General features: G+C 41.7%; 1 pseudogene; it reads left to right on the top strand.

The window, feature by feature from the left end:
- Nucleotides 1-260: 260 nt before the first annotated feature.
- Nucleotides 261-8,195, top strand: LOC121928971 (annotated as a pseudogene).
- The last annotated feature ends 6,762 nt before the right edge of the window (nucleotides 8,196-14,957 follow it).

Below are 14,957 nucleotides of genomic sequence, written 5' to 3'. Positions count from 1 at the left end.
GGAGTCATGGCCTCCTCTTCTTCCAGATCCACCAGTCACCATTATAACCCTCCAAGAATTTCTCTCTGGAAGAGTTTGATCTTGTGAAGACTTATATGTCCTTGACTTATTCTCATGTTTTGATTGCATTTGAACTATTTGAAACTCTGCCTCCCTCTATGTATCCAGGTGCCTGGGTCCCATACTGATAAGTTGGACTTTCTCCTCTTTATAAAGTGGCTTTTGCCTTGTGGATTGTGCAGTCACTGCTGGAAGCAAAGATGGGGAAGAGTCTGGTGTGGGTTGGTAAGCATGCCTTCACCCTCTTTCTGCAAGAGTATGGGGGGAGGGGATAGAAACTTCCTGCAGGTTTGACTTACCAAGCTATAAATTACAGGTGTATACTTTTTGTGAAAAAGGACAATATTGTTCAAAATGGTGTCACATCCTCTGGAAGTCATTCAAATAGAGCTCTGCCTGTCTTCTGTCCATTCAATCCTTTGGGAAAAAATAGGTAGTTATAGGAGGATGAGGTGAATGTTCTTTGTCAAGATGAAAGGCTTGATGTAATTCTTACTGTGCCAGTTCTAGAATACAGTTCTGGATGACATCTCTATTGGAGGTGTGTTTTTTGGGGGGTGGTGATGGTGAAGAATGGCAATATTGTTCTAATGATGTCACATTCTTTGAATGTTATTGAAATAGAGCTCTGCCTGTTTTTGTTTGTGGAATCCTTCAGATTAAAATGGGGAGTTATGAGGGGATGAGGTGAATAGTCTCACAACACAGTCATTTACCATTTCACTTCATTGTTTGCTACCTGTTCACAGTTGCATCTTTCTAGGAACTACAGCTTCAGCACAGTGATATGAGGCAATCATGATTCATTTGGACAATATGATTGCATTACAGCATCATGCAACAAACGGGACATGGTTATGTGATGATATTATGATGAGAAACCAGAGTTAGGACAGGGGGCATTGCCTTTCGCTGCTGACTTCCTGATATTGCCTAGTAAACAGATAAAATTATAATTGAGCTGAATCACAAGGAAGGCAATACTTCAGGTTAACACAATTGTTCTATCTTGCAGAGACACAATCAAGTCTTAGCAGCACGTTTTCTGGGGGGAGATTTGTCTGTGCGTCAAGCAGGGCCTCTCCATTTTGGATCAGTTCTACATGCAAATAATGACAAGAATGTGTCTAGTTGTTTCTGACATATGTCCCTTTTTCTGGCAGGTTTGGCCATATTGCTGCAGTTCCAGCTTGGTGAGAACTTCTTCTTATAATATAAAACTTAAGTGTTAAGCATATGATTTTTAAAAAGTAAGGGGAGTTTTACAGACAAGCAACATGTTCTAGCTGGTGATATTCATTATGTGAGGAATAATGCTCACTTGTTGTGCCCCAAATGGAATAACATTACCAATAACTTCATTGGTTTAAAACAGAAACAACTTTGTTAGTGCTGTTACCCTCTCCCCTCACCCCCCCCAAACCACAAGAAACTCTAGTTTTGGAGTCTGTTGTATGCATCCAGGCTGCCTCTGTGGTTTTGAACTCTGACTTCATAGAGTTCTTAATCATATGAGGAACATATGACTGTACCCTCTCTTCACATGTTTCCTCCAGCAATTTAGCAGTGGGATCAGGGATGATGGGACAGGAGTTGTAGGGCCAAAAGACATGCTCTTCCCAGCATGCAGAAACAATACCATACTGATATTGTCTGAATGTAACAGAACTCAGCCAGGAATCATTATTGTAAAATGTGTTTGAATGAGGCAGAAGAAACCCTGCATATGTGATTCACCTTGGCTTCCGTTCCCCTTCTCATAACAGGCTCTGCCTTTAAAATTGTGTGTTATTTTACTAACTGGTCCCAGTACAGGCCAGAGCCAGCCAAATTCTTTCCAAACAACATTGATCCACAACTCTGTACTCATCTGACCTATGCTTTTGCCACCATGAACCAACATAAGATTGCGCCTTATGAATGGAATGATGAGGACAGACTCTTCCCAGAGTTCCAAGCACTTAAGAAAAGGTACATTCTTTCTTTCAGGTGTGGATATCTGTACTATAAATACAGTGGTACCCCGGTATACGAAATACTCACGTTATGAAATTTCCGGGTTAGGAAAAAAATCCATTGAAACTAATTGTTCGGGTACGAAGGTTATTTCGGGTTACGAAAAATTTTTTGGTGCTTTTCGCGCTTTTTCGCACGAATCGCGGGCTTTTCCCCATTAGCGCCTATGGGCTATTCGGCTTACGAAGTATTCCGGGTTACGAAAGCGGCGGCGGAACGAATAATTTCTACCCGGGTTCCAGTGATATCTGCCACGTTACAACATATATAAACACTTTAAAATATTTTTTATTCTCTATGGCATTACTCTTCTCTCTTTCTCTCGCTCTCCAGAACCCACAAACCCACCCCCATCCTCCCTCCCTCTCTTTGTAGACTACTATGTTAATTGATTTCAAATGTGTGCCTTTTAATAATGCTATGGAACTATTTTTCATACATAGTGGCATAGAATATCAATAAATAAATAAATATAATAATGCAAACCTATTTTTGGCTTAATATTTGCTCATTGATTGAAAAACCATTTATAATGTCATGTTTGATTCTGCAGTTGCAGTGCACATTTTTGCATTGATCTTCTCTCACATGTTTTTCAGCAACCCCAATCTTGTCACACTGCTAGCTATTGGAGGCTGGAATTTTGGCACTCAGAAGTAAGTATCGCGTTCCCCACACTTAAGATTCTCTAAATTTTGGGGGCCACTTTTTTAAAACTAACTCTGATTGGCAATTTTAAAGCTCCTATCTCCCTCTTATGATGGAAGTTCTCACACTGTCTTCCAAATAAAAGCCATGTTCCCGATCAAATAGCTGACTTGTATAGGGTGAGAGGGGTCTTCTTCTATTGGTGGGACCCTTGACACACTCATACAATCTGTGGACTGTCTCTACGCCCTTGCTCTATGTGTTTCATGTTACTCATTAACATCTTCTACAGGGCTGGAATACATATAATTTAACCAGTTTTATGAGTGTAAAGAGCACATAGGGCCAGGCAAGGAATGGACACTTTGGCGCCTTACAGACGGGCCAAACGGTGCCGTCGTTGCACCAGGAATACGCACGAGGGGCGGCTCTCCAGATGCGCCTTGCCCCTTGCGCGTTCCGTACGGCAAGATGGCAGCGCCCTATACAGACGGGCGTGGCCATCTTGACGTAACAGACATGCAGCGTCCGGACGTCTAAACCGGAAGAGACGTCGCGAGTGCACGCTTTGGCACTGTGACGTCTCTTCTGGTTGCCGGAAGGAGCGCGATTTCGCACTCCTTTTTACAGCAGGGGACGTGTGGTTTGGCGGCAGTGGCTTCCCGCGCTGCAACCGGCAGCAGCCCAAGACCGCCCTTTTGGGCGGTCTGTAACGGGCCTTTGTTAAGAGGCAGATTTTTACTGGGGGCAGATCCACAGATCAACCCTTTGTCACATGGTGGGTCATTTAAACATAGCTTCAGTTGCATGAGATGTAATCATGGAAATGTGTTTCCTTCCAACATAGTTTCAGATTATATAAAGGGGATCTTGAACTATTCATCAAGGGATGGGCTAGCTGTGCCTCTACTGTGTCAGTTATAGAATACATTTGTGGATGACACTCTGATTAGAAGGGCACATGATGCTACTGGCAGAGAAGTCCATAAATATAATAAGCTCAGGATAACATCTTAGCTGAATAGAGATTAATGCTTAGATATACATGTGTAAGCAGTTATGGTGTGTAATAGCATTTAGCAGAGAGCATCTAAGGAGTCTTCATCTCAGGTTCACTGAAATGTTGCCTCACCTGCCAATCGGAAAATCTTCATTGATTCAGTGATAGAATACTGCATAAATTTGGTTTTGATGGAATTGATTTGGACTTTGAATACCCAGGATCCAGGGGTAGCCCTCCTGAAGACAGCAGCGCTTCACAGTCCTCATTGAGGTGAGAAGCCAGTACACTAGGCCAACATGAGGGGGGTTGTTGTGGATAAATAGTACTTGTAGCAATTGGGGGTAAACTGGAAAGAAGTGTCTTCAAATAATTTGGGAACTGATTTTATCTCTGATGATGTCTTATGAAACGTAAGGTAACAAGTGCTCAGGATGAACTAGAAACAGATATGCATGGCTTTTTCTATCTCTCCATAGGAAATGCTGGCTGTTTTGAAAAAGTAAAGTTGATGGGAAGAGGCTTCTAGTCACTGCAGCAGTGTCTGCTGGCAAAGGAACCATGATGCAGGTATGAAATAGCTAAGATAGGACAGTAAGTAGGATAAGGGCAGTGAGATTAATTTTTTGGGGGAAAAAAGATTTTAAATTTCTTCTCATGGGTTCTCATGGGCACAGCCTTAAATTATCATGCAAATTGACTATAGCCACTTTGGGTTTTCCACTGGACATAAGGCAGGATATAAATAAAATGAATATCTGAAGTAATAAATAATGCTGCTACCAGGTCAGTGGTAACATCCCAATTTGCACAATTAAGTTTGAATCAGACTAATCCAACCAGAAGTGGGGCATTGTAACAAATTGTTGTTGGTTTTCCAATGACTTCTCGTCCATGGTGTATAATAAACTGTGTTTCTTTTCTTTTCTTATACACAGACTTTTAGATTTCATCAGCGTAATGACTATGATTTCCATGGAGGCTGGGTAACCTGCACAGGACATAACAGCCCTTGTGTGTGGGACCCAAAGATGAAGGCGATATGAAGTATTTCAACATTGTAAGGAAAGCTTTTGATCTTAAAATAACAAGAAAGAGAGGGAGAGAGATTACAAGAGGCTGATAATGAATGAACTGGCAACTAATTCTTACTTACACCTGCAATTGTACCTTCACAGGATTTTGCCATGACATACTGGCATGAAAATGGTTCCCACTTGAGAAGCTCCTAATGGGATTCCCCACTTACGGACGTACCTTCGGCTGACTACTTCTGACACTGGTGTCTGTGCACCTGTCTCTGGAGCTGGTCTGCAGGACAGTACACTCGCGAGGCTGGCTTCTGGGCCTATTATGAGGTAAGAAAATACCTTAATATTGTATCTCTCTTTACTTATTGTATTTATCATAAAAAACACTCTATTTTTAAACACTCTTCATCCTCATGGATACCAAGGCAGTATGCAAAGGATTTGATACCCTAAGCAAACTGCAGCAGTAAAGAAATTACAATAATACAAAATAAAAAACTAATCAAGCAAACAGAATAGTCAAGAGGAAACATGTAACACACAGTTTCCAGTCTGTTTACTTGCCAGCTATGTTTCTTACCTTTGCTTGGAAAAAAGAAGGTTAAGGGGAAGCAGCGCAGCAGCATTTATCCACTAGTTCTGTGCTTGCACACGGAACTTTTTCCCCTCTGAGTCTTTTTTGTAAATAGTTGGAAACAGAGTTCACAAAGAGTCCATTCTGTATGTAACAGAGAGTGTTTTTATATGAAGTATTCATTGTTTTAATCAATCTGCCTCATTCATGGAGGATTACAGGAAATCTACATGACATGACATCAATTGTAACTCCCCTACATTTTCTTATTATTTCTCCCATTTTGTTTTTGAGAGATGGATGCAGTGGGGTGTATGTGACTTTTCAAGGTTCCTGGGGGATCAATATGTCCCCCTTAGCTTTCCACAGTTGCCACCCTTACTCTATGGTATCTGTTTTCCATCAGATCAAGAGTACAGCTAGCAAGGATGAGATTTTCAAAGAGCTCAGCTAAAAACAACATTTGTCAGAACAAATCCTCTTCTCCCTGGATCACCCAGAGTACTGAAGGACTTATTGAATCCAATTTTTTTTCTTCACCTATGATTTGAGTAGATAATGCTTCTTTGCTTGTCAGTGTTCTATTCCGAATCTGCCTGACCTCCAGTTTTGTAAGCTTTGGAATTCAATACATCCTATAGCAGTGTTCATTCAGCAGAAATAAATAGATAAATAATCAGTCCCTAACAACGTCAATAAAAGTGTACAGCTGTTGGTTCTGTTATCCTGTTGATCACAACTAGGGGATTTGGACAAATTATTTTGAATAGCATCAGAAGATAGCAGCTGATTAATTATTTCCCCCAGGCTGTGTCTTTATTTTTTCTTTTTTCTTCTAAAATAAAACAGTATACAGTGCTGTTTTTTCTTTTTTAAAAAAAGAAAAAATAAATAATTAAAGCTGGGGGAGAAAAAAATGATGCCAACTGTGAAAATGGTTATAAATTTCATATGATTCGCAAGGTGAAACAAGTCTGTCATGCAACTGGCCTTAGTATGAGCGACAAGCATTACAGTGTGTTTATCCAAATGTGGTTCTCTTGAAGTAAGAGACTTGGGAAGTATGCATGATGCATATAAAGATGGCAGTTTTAAAACATACCAGTTAATTGACTTATTGACTGCTGTGATGCGCATGCTTGTTGACCATCTTTTTAACCATTATTTCCTTACTTATGGCTCACTGGTTCCAGTTGCATGTTCCTCTCTAGATGTTTTGATCTAGCTGTGCTTAACATAAAGCATTAGATTTAGGTGCCCACAAAGCGACTTTAGGATGATGTTTTTTTTTATTTTATTTATTTGCTTTACTATCATAGTAAGAATTGCAGTATTAAATATGCTCCCCCCATGTTTTTACAGATTTGTACATTTTTGAAGACAGCTAAATTAGAATGGATTGATGAACAGAAAGTTCCATATACCTACAGGGACAACGAATGGGTGGCTATGACAACATGACAGCTTCCGAGCAAAGAAGCCTACGTATCTTAAATATTGCCATTTCCATGTACGAGAATATGGACTTAATGTTGACCACAGAGATAATACTTCATGGTATTCAATAACATCTTATTAAAGGTGAGCAAACGCACCCACGATGCACATGAACCCCCCAAAGTGGTTTTTTTAGCTTCCCTGCACTCCCTCTGCCACTTTAATTTTTAAAAGCTTCCCTCCCACTAAAAGAGTCCCCAGACCAACAAATGGACATGGTAGGGAATTTCACCATGCCATCCCCCCCCAGTCTGTCATAGGCAAAGGAGCACCGTTTAAAGTCAGGACATAAACTTATAGTTTTGTTTTGGTTAAAGATCTTCATTGGCTGCCTATCGCTTCGGGCTCAATACAGGTGTTGGTAATGACCTATAAACCCTAAATGGCTTGGGCCAGGTGGTGGAGGACCGTCTCTCCCCATATAATCCGCCCCACACACTCAGATCAACAGGGAAGAAATTTTGGAGGTCCCAGGACACGCCATGTGAGGACCTCACGAGGCATTCTTTTCGTGGCCCCTAGATCTTGGATAGTCTCCCAGATGAGCTCCGCTCTACCACATCCTTAGCTCTTTTTAAAAGATTCTGAAACGTATTTTTTCTCCCAAGCCTTCCCACATGAAAAATCTTTCTCTTACACCTTTTCAGTGATGACCGGATGTATATTTCGGACTCCCTTCTATCTGGCCTTTTGTTTTTATTATTATTATGCTGGTTTTAATGCTGTTTTTAATTGATTTTATTGAAATGTTCTTATACATAACTGTTCGCCGCTTTGATCAAATTTGAAAAGCGGGTTACAAATAACTATATTATTATTATTATTTTATTATTATTATTATTATATTATATATTACTAATCTCCTGGTCTAAACCAAGTGAACGGCAAACACATGAGAGAGTTGCTGGGACATTTAAGCAACAAATATCTATATATATATAGAGAGAGAGAGCGAGAGAGAGAGAGAGAGAGAAGAAGAGAGAAGAGAGCTAGGGCTATGATGTATGGCGGTTCCCAGCCTTGGCAATACCCACTCTATGAAACTGTGACAGCAACATTAATCTTTCTGTCTGAGTACACAGTGAATGAAGGTGAAATGTTATTTTCTAAAGGTGTAAACCATCACTGATCAGATGGTGAGCAGTATAGCACAGATGTGAAATAGAAGAAAAAAAGCTCTGGAATTCTTGCTTTAAAACGCTTTCTTTTGTTTTGATTAGGTCAGATACCTGAAGGAGCATGGGTTTGGAGGTGCCAGGTTTGGCCATTGAATCTGATGATTTTTGGGCACATTTTGTAATGAAGGAAAATCTCTATATCTGAACTGAAGAGACTTCTTGAATCAAATGGTAAAATCCATAAGATTTAGTGAGACCTCTTTGCTTGCTGAGATGACATTGCCAGAAATGTCAAAATACTGAAGCCTATGCAAGTCTAACAGGCATGAAACTTATATTTAATTCAGCTCTGTCAAAGGTAGTGAAATGTGTGTACTGCTTGTAAATCATCATATGAAGTATAGTGATGTATGTATTTTATCTCTGGAATTGTCATATAATAACCTTGCATGGAAGAAAGCATGCTCTCAACCATGCCATTCTTTATACTGCCATGTCATTATTTGGCCCTTGTGAAATGCCACAGAAAATGAGTTTATTCATGGAGATATTGCACTGGCTGTCATTTCCCGAGGGCACAGCTGAGACAGGCGGGATTGTGTTTTACAGCTCCATCCCCAGATCATTTTCATCCTGTGCCAGATCGGACTTCTCCTGTACTTAGCTAAAAATGCTTCTTTTCATTCTTAGCAAAGTAATGGGAGTTGTTCTGATTGGGTAGGGGATAGTTCTGATCTGCGCACAAGCTATGTGATAACACTGGTTCCAGCCTCATCTCAGCCCGACCCAGATCTGGAAAAAGGCAGTGCGATATCTCTCTTTCTGGCTAAAAACTGGGCAGATTACCTTTGATCCTTTGGGTTGCATTGGTGGGTTTTTCATGTGCGAACAACACATCCTGTGATCACTTATTCTTCCTTTGCTTCTGAATATGGTGGTATGAATTAATGAAATGATTTTTGCAGATCATACAGTGGCACATAATCTGGTCAGACATTTAGGGCTGTAAGAGACTTTCATGGTTGCTCACTTCAACATTAATCCTGCGGAATCCAGTCTTGCTCAGAAAAAGAATCTCACAGAGTGTTATTACAGTCAGTGCAAACATATTTGTGTGGTGGAAGGGAGAGATACAGCTTGTTTTCTGCCAAACCAAGACTCTTTTTGGTTGCTAAGTTCTGTCATGCATGTGACCAATTGCAGTTGAAAGTTATAAAAAAACAACAAACAGTGAACTGACTGGACAGCATGGGATAAGAAGGAAAGGATCATGAACTAAAGATGATGAAATGCAGCTGAAAGATGTGGGATGGTATGTAGCAAGGGCTAGTGGCAAGAATATTAAAGACATGCTGGAGCTAAGTAGCCGATAAACATGTAGTCTAGTTATCATCCCATCATGTTACGTAAGGATACACCTCTAGAAAGAATAAATCAGTAGTCCCTAAACATTTTTGGGCTACTGCCCCTTTTTTCCTGAGTGATAATCTAGGACCCCATGCCTATTTCTGATATTGATCTACTGACTGTAAACATGATAAGGTGACAACATAGACTTCATTGCTTTATCTACCAGCCAGCCAGCCATATACTTCAGCCAGGCCCAGCTTGCCTCTGCCTTTCTCTACCCCAGCCTTTTATGTGTGATACAACGGGCAGTGATCCAGCAAAGGAAGGCAAGCGGACTGTGGCTGCTCAGTGTTGCCCCAGGGTGACTGAGTGTAAAGGGAGGAGCAACTGAGCAGCTGGCAAGCAGTGACTGAGATGCATCTAGTGTGCTCAAGACGCATGGGTGAGAAGTTTTTCAGTCTGGCTGCCCAGAGCTGCTCCCAAAGCAAAGGAAAAAGCTTCTTTTTCTTTATAAAAAAATCTGTACCTGCTTTTGTTGATTTTTCGAACCTGTATTTAACCTTACTGAGAGCCTCCTTGATCCTAATTGTGGGAGAAATTGGGAATAAGTTCACCACAGGAGAAATACCACCGAAGTGTTCCTATCTTCTACTCTTTCAGGGATCTCAGTATAGGCACGCCAGTTTTCTCTACTGTTGGAGTGGCACTTTGACTACTACCAATGCCCTTTCTTAAAAGCTTGAATGTAAAGTGTCACATAGCATATTAACCATGAATATGGTTTTCTCACTATGTTGGTGAAATTTCTTCCAGATCCCATTACCGTATTGGAGGAATTTCTGGATGTACAACTCCTCCCACAGGTACTACAACTCCTCCCCGGATACTAAACTCCTCCGCTGTGTGACACAACTCCTTCCCAGGCATTACAACTCTCCCCTGGGCACTACAACTACCACAGGACCTTCTGATCCTAACTGTGTGCAAACCAAACCAGATGGCACCCTGCTGACCACAAGACCAGACCAATTCTATAGTGCTAACCATCAGGACTTTCAGCTTTAGCTGTGCAGCTGGGTTGGTTTTTGATGTAACTGTAAGTGCTGCACTACCCTTAAATATTGACAGATGGTGTACAGTTAAAAAGAGGGGATTTAAATCAGGTAGCAGTATGTCCACAGTAAACTCCTTTCCTCACGAACTCTAAGACTGGTGTTTGAGCTTATGTTTTCCTCCTGTCCACTCATCCTTTTTCCCGTTTGCCATGTCTTTAGAATGTAAGCCTGAGAGCAAGGATGTTTGCTACCAATATCTGTAAGCACATTCAGAATCCTTTTTGGCTAGGTGTTATGAAAAAAGAAAAAAAACAACACACATATAAATCCCATTAGGCATACTAAAGTAAATTTGTCCTGAATTCTTTTTTGAAATATATTAGCTGGGTGGCTTACTTTCATTCATACTCAATAAAATGCAGATGGAGTCCCCTTATCTGAAATGCTTGGGATGAGAAGTATTTTGAATTTTGGAATATTTGCACAGACATGTGATACCTGGAGATGGGCCCAACTCTAAAACATGAATTCATTTAGTTACATATCCATCGTATACACTTAACCTGAAGGTAATTTAATACAATAGTTTTAATAATTTGTAATGAAACAAAGTTTGTGTACACTGAAACCAGCAGAAAGCAAAAGTGTCACTACGCAGCACATCCAGGAAAAAGCATTTTGGATTTGGAAAATATATGAGGGATACCAACTTATAGTTTGTATTATCTTACATGTCCCTTGACAACCGGTGAGAGAACGAATCAACAGGAAAGTTCATATTCTTAAAACTCATGTGGCAATCTATCAAGCTAGATTGGAAGCATAAAAACACATCCTATTAGTCCATGTACCCTAGTCCGTTTACTTCAAACTGGCCACAAATCTCCAACGATTCCAGGTAAATGGTTCACCTCTCCAGTTTCCAATCAAATGTCAATTAATTGTAATATTTTAATTAATTTTATATATTCTTTTAATCTCTCCATATGGGACCATAAATGGCCCTAGAGAAAATCAACCTTGAACCTCTCATAAAAACCAACAGAATCCATTCTTCTAATTCTGGGGATATTTTTTATACATTCCCATAGACTCAGAGCATGAGAAAGAAACTGAAATTGGAGTGAGCAAATAGTGGCCTTCTCAGTGCCTCTCTGCAACACCTTTTTCTCTTCCTAGGGAGACAGTAATAAAAGCCTGCCTTTTGTTAGCGGTGAAAAAACTGTTCAGAAAAAAAAGCCACTTTAAGATGGTCTGCCCTCAAAGGAGCACAGAAGTGCTACGACAGTGTTGAGAGGCACGAGAAAGCCTGTACTCTACCCACCCATTACGACTTTCTTCTCATGCAAAAGGTTCTCTAGAATGAAACTATGAGACATCAGATTTCACATGCTTCTGATCTTACAAGAAAGTGGCATTGCAAGGCCTACTTGAGCCCAGCACCAGCTTTTTTGGCCCTTTTAATTCATTTGGCAATCCATCATCGCTGTAGATTATGATGGGTATATCTAATCACCTTGTAAGGGCTGAATAGGAATTTCTCATTTTATTCCTCATTTGGCCTTTGGTTGGCTCTTATTGCTTACTCTTATACTATATCTTTTTGTATTAGGCTTAAGTTGATCTTTTCTTATAACCAGCTAAAGAACTTGTATTTGGAACTATAAGCATCCTTACATCTGATAAAAATTTTCTATTCGCTGTCTGGCTGAGGGCTGGAAAAAGGGGCAAATCCTGGGGCTCATGCATACCTCCCCCTCCTGAACTCTAATGGGGATGAAGAGGGGCTGAGCCCATTATTATATTGTCTATAGATTCGGGGGAACAATAAAGGGTTGACCCAACCACTTGTTTATACTTCATGCTGGGATTTTTGAGGCAGTGAGACACTCCAAACAGCATCATCAAACATATGGGTAGGGTGGACAGGTGGAAAATGGGACGGGCTAAGTACATTTAAAGTAGCAATAACCTGTGAAGTTTTCTGCATAGCTATAAGGCACAGGAGCCCGTCCTGTTTTTCCTGGCAATTCATGTAAGCAAAAATACAATTAACACTGTAGCTATTAGACATACAAAACTTTGGGGATAGATGGCCAAAGTTCCCCTCCTAGCTATTTCCTCGGACCAGCTTCTCTTCAAAGTGGGTAGGATTGGAGAAACATTGGAAACGTCTGGACCCAACTATGTGCTTGTTTTCTTACTCGGCTAGTAATAATGAAAGAATCAGGAAACAAACAGGTTGAATTTTTTAAGGTCTTACACACCATGTTGTTATACCAGGTATCCATTGAAACACTTGCCCAAAAGGTTGTGTGGGGGGGGGGTGGCTGCGGAATCCCAACCACAGAAGCCATCTTAAGTTTGGGGATTGCTTACTCAAAGAGCTTTGGAGATGCAACATGTCTATGCAACTGTCACTTATGTAGGACTGAGGGACTCCAGATTTTGGGTGAATAAAAAAGGTTTGTGACGAAAATATTCAAGGTCAACCAAAACATCGATAGTATTCAAAAACACAGTATTCAGAGTAACAAAACAGAGTATGGAACAATCGAATTTTAGCGTGCAAGAGGTAATATTTAGTGTCTGGGCTATGGAAGCAGGATGAGGTCAACTGAGGTCTGAGGACAACAGTGTATAGAAAGGGCTCTCTGTGTACGCTGTACCACTATAACCCTATGCTCACTGTGCTGGGTTGGGACTTATATTTACCTGGATCCTGCCTCAGGGTTTTAGGGCAGCTTGCAATGTAACAAAGACTTGGGTCTTCTCAGCCAGGTACAATGATTACCATATTACTCAATTATAAGTCGACCTCATATATAAGTCGAGAGCACAGTTGGGATCAAAATATGGATTTATATGCCGTGCGGATAAATTGGAGTAAAATTAGGTGCATGTAATGAAGGAGTAAGGACAAAGTGAAGGAAAACAATGCAAAGAACTAGAAAATTCCACATATGTGCACAACAAAGTGATGGATCAGAAAAACAGAGGGGTGGTGCTTCCAGGAGATTTATTCTTGTCTCCACCATATGTGGGTGGGTTGTGTGTGGGGTGTGTGTTGTGTTTTAAAAAAGTATACGACCGGGAAAGGACCAGGTGAGAACAGAGCTACTAAGAGGCGTAGGCACAGGGTTGGCAGGGAGGACCGGGAGTTTGTTGTTGTTCGTGCCTCAAGTATTTCAACTTATGTGCCTATAACAGGGTTTCAGGCAAGATTCTTCATAGGCAGAAGAAGAGGCCCCCCCTTGCCCAACTGTCTCCTGCTGGAGGGAGTGAAAGGACGGCCAACGCCATCGGGCCAGCCTCGTTGAAGGCCCCTCGGTCCACTGCCTTGGTTCAGGTCGAGGGAGAAAGATCCTGGACGGTCCCTTCCCCACAATTTCCTTCTTTTTGTGTCCTGTCTTTTTGATTGTAAGCCGAGGGCAGGGAACTACTAATAGAAATTAATTGTAAGCACCTGAGAGCCTTAGGCTGAGGGCAGGGTATATACCGTAAACATAAATGAGATTTGTTAAGGAGGTTTGCCAGACTTCACCTGGGGAGACAGTGTGGCCTTGTTCCACACTCTGGGTTCATGCTAGCTAGGAATGAACCATGGTCTCCAAGCTAGATCATAGAGTTGGAAGAGCCCAAGAGCCTTCAGTCAACCCCCCTGCCACACAGGAACTCACAATTAAAGCACCCCGCCGATGGCCAACATCAAACCAATGTGGGCCATGCTGGCCGCTCGTGGCCTGGAGACCAGGGTTCGTTCACAGTTCAGCCATGAAACCCACTGGAAGACCTTGGGCAAGTCACAGGGTTCTGTCCTGGGCCCAGGGCTATTCACAATCTTTATCAATGACTTGGATGAAGGAATAAAAGGGCAGGCTTATGAAATTTGCAGATGAACGAATTAGGAGGAATCGCTAACACCCAGAGGACAGGATCAAAATTCAAAATGACCTATGATAGAAACTGGGCCAAACTAAAAAAAACGAACTTCAAAGGGAGAAAGGTTTTCTGCCTGTTAGGCCCAAAAACTGGAATGCATAGATATATGGGGGGGGGGGGGGCATGGGGGACCCCTGGCTTAAGGAGACTTATACGATGTGAAAGGGATCTAGGAGTCCTAGTAGACCATAAGTTGACATGAGGCCAAAGTTTGATGTGGGCAGCTCAAAGGCCAAGTGTGAGTAGGGCTGCATCAATAGAAGTACAGTTGGCCCTCCAGATTCGAGGTCCTTGAGAACTTACGATTTTGAATTATGCGCAAGTCCAGGCCGCTGGCCTAGGTTTTTCTCGTCAGCAGCCCAGCCAGGAAAAAGGAGGAGGGGGATCCATTTCCCATGGGGACGCCATGTGCCTGCCCCTATTGCTCCCTGGCTGTCCAAAGGAGGGGGCCATGGGTGCAGGCAAAGGGAGAGGAGGAGGAGCCATCCAAGGACGCAAACGATCTGCTGGGAAGGAAGGCGGAAGTATCCAGGCACTGCCTCTGACAACGGGCCCAGCCCTCCTGAACTTCTCTGGTCAGGAAGTGAGGGAGAGCCCAGGGCTCAGTCGTTATAGCAACTGGGGGCCAAGGAGACGTAAAACCGCACTATTCAAAGAGGAAAAAGA

Source organism: Sceloporus undulatus, chromosome 4 (assembly GCF_019175285.1).
Source record: "Sceloporus undulatus isolate JIND9_A2432 ecotype Alabama chromosome 4, SceUnd_v1.1, whole genome shotgun sequence".
Taxonomy (NCBI): domain Eukaryota; kingdom Metazoa; phylum Chordata; class Lepidosauria; order Squamata; family Phrynosomatidae; genus Sceloporus; species Sceloporus undulatus.
The sequence above is the reverse complement of the archived record's forward strand: the minus strand, read 5'-3'. Positions and strand labels throughout refer to the sequence as shown.